The sequence below is a fragment of the Nannospalax galili genome, unplaced genomic scaffold (assembly GCF_000622305.1).
Source record: "Nannospalax galili isolate Female #2095 unplaced genomic scaffold, S.galili_v1.0 scaffold137, whole genome shotgun sequence".
Lineage (NCBI taxonomy): Eukaryota > Metazoa > Chordata > Mammalia > Rodentia > Spalacidae > Nannospalax > Nannospalax galili.
In genome coordinates, this window is record NW_008340203.1 from 729,931 (window position 1) to 731,812 (window position 1,882).

The 1,882-nt window shown below is 42.5% G+C and overlaps 1 pseudogene; it reads right to left on the bottom strand.

Annotated features, from left to right (window-relative positions):
* Positions 1-243: 243 nt before the first annotated feature.
* Positions 244-561, bottom strand: LOC115070703 (annotated as a pseudogene).
* Between the last annotated feature and the right edge of the window lie 1,321 nt (positions 562-1,882).

Here is a 1,882-nt window from a genome sequence, read left to right on the forward strand (position 1 = left end):
GTTTACAAACTTGTCTTTGGAAACAGAAGTGGGAATTCTAAAGCAATTTGATGAATATTTCACTGAAAATTCTGATGTACTAGCGGTAGGATGATTTCTACACAAGAGAATAAAAAGTAACAGAAACTCAACCAAATGACTCTGTGAGTCTGTATTAATAGCAGCATGTCCAAGTGTTCTGTTGAAGTGATGCCTGGGCTGAAGGATGAAGACAAGAAAGTGAACTGATCCGGATGAGGACATTCAACAACAAGAGCCTCCACAGCAGCTGGGGTGGCAGCAGGTTGTTCTGCAGCAGGTGGTCTGGCAGCAGGTAGGGCAGCAGCAGCTGGACACACAGCAGCTAGGTTACCAGCTGGTGGTCCTGCAGAAGCTGGGCTGGCAGCACACAGACTGGCAGCACTGGGGCCTGCAGCAGCTGGACACACAGCAGCTGGGCCGGCAGCAGGTGGTCCTGCAGCAGGTGGTCTGGCAGCAGGTGGTCTGGCAGCAGCTCTCCTGGCAGCAGCCTTGGCCTCAGCCCTGCTCAGAGCAGACAGAGCCACAACAGGATCTGACCATGGTGTCGGAGGAGGGGGTTCTGGGTGGGTTTTCAGAAGGTGGACTAGAAGGTTTGGAAGTCTCCCTGCCCCACACCCTTTTATACCCTGCTAATCAGCTGTTGTTCTCATATTTAGCACTCTTTTCTTGTTACTGTTTGTGTTGACAAATATTTGATTATTAAATTAGCAAGAGAGTTTTCCTTTTTAAACATTCTGACTGAACAGTAAACACAGTTTCTCTTCCTGATGTGCTAGCATTCATCTCCCAGCTCTTCCTGACTAAATATTACAAACTAAGTGGGTTAACTCTATCTGCTCTTCCTCCTTGTGGGCATTATGTACATTTAACATCCATGGAGTAGCAGTCATGTGAAGGTTGAAATGCAGTCCAGATAGCATTCTTTTCCACTGGTGGGCCATACCATGCCAACAATATTTATAGCATTCTTTAAGGAAAAGAGATTTAGTCATAGATTCAATAAGATACTTTGAAATCCCAGAAGCATACACTTTAGCATTGAAAGTCAAGGTAAAAATCCATTAATAGTGGTCACTTGTAACCAAAAATAGACAGTGAATAACCAGAACTGAAGACATTCAAATTATTCCTACCCCATCTCTAGACTTGAGAATACTTACATTTTTTTCTGTTTTTAAAATTCAATATTTTTAACTGGCTTGATCCTGTGCAGTTCTTGTGCAGATAACCACAGCTACTGTATGTTCATGCGTGCAACAGCCATGCCGTCCCCAGAGGACAGCATTTCACAGCACTCCTCCTCATCCTCCAGTTCTTACACTCTTTCTGCCCCCTCTTCCATGATGTTCCCTGGGCCTTCGATTGATATAGACATTCCACCTAAGACTGAGTCCTCACAAAGCATTCCTGAGGTCCCATCCATAGCTGAGGAGGTATTGGCAGTTGGTGGCCATTGAGGGATGGGGAATCCCTTTTCTTTGCTGAGAGGTAACCATTAATTGGCTTTCCATGCCAGTGGATGACTCTGCTCCCATGTGCATATAGACAGCACTAATTGAACCCAGTGGGTTATAAGAAAGAAAAATTTTAGAATTTTGAAGAAAGAAGAATTTTAGAAGGAGATGTGTTGATGGGTCAGGGAGTTGGAGGGAGGGAGTAACCAATATACATTGTATGAAATTTTCAAAAAATAATTAAAAAGTCCGTATTTATCTAGAATAGACATAGTCCTTCTGAACTCACCATTAGAGTCAGCAACACTGCTAGTATTACTGAAAGTATTTATAGCTATATTTATATGAATTACATTTATATTTATATAAAGTATAATATGTAATACAACCTTGAATATTTTTAAAGT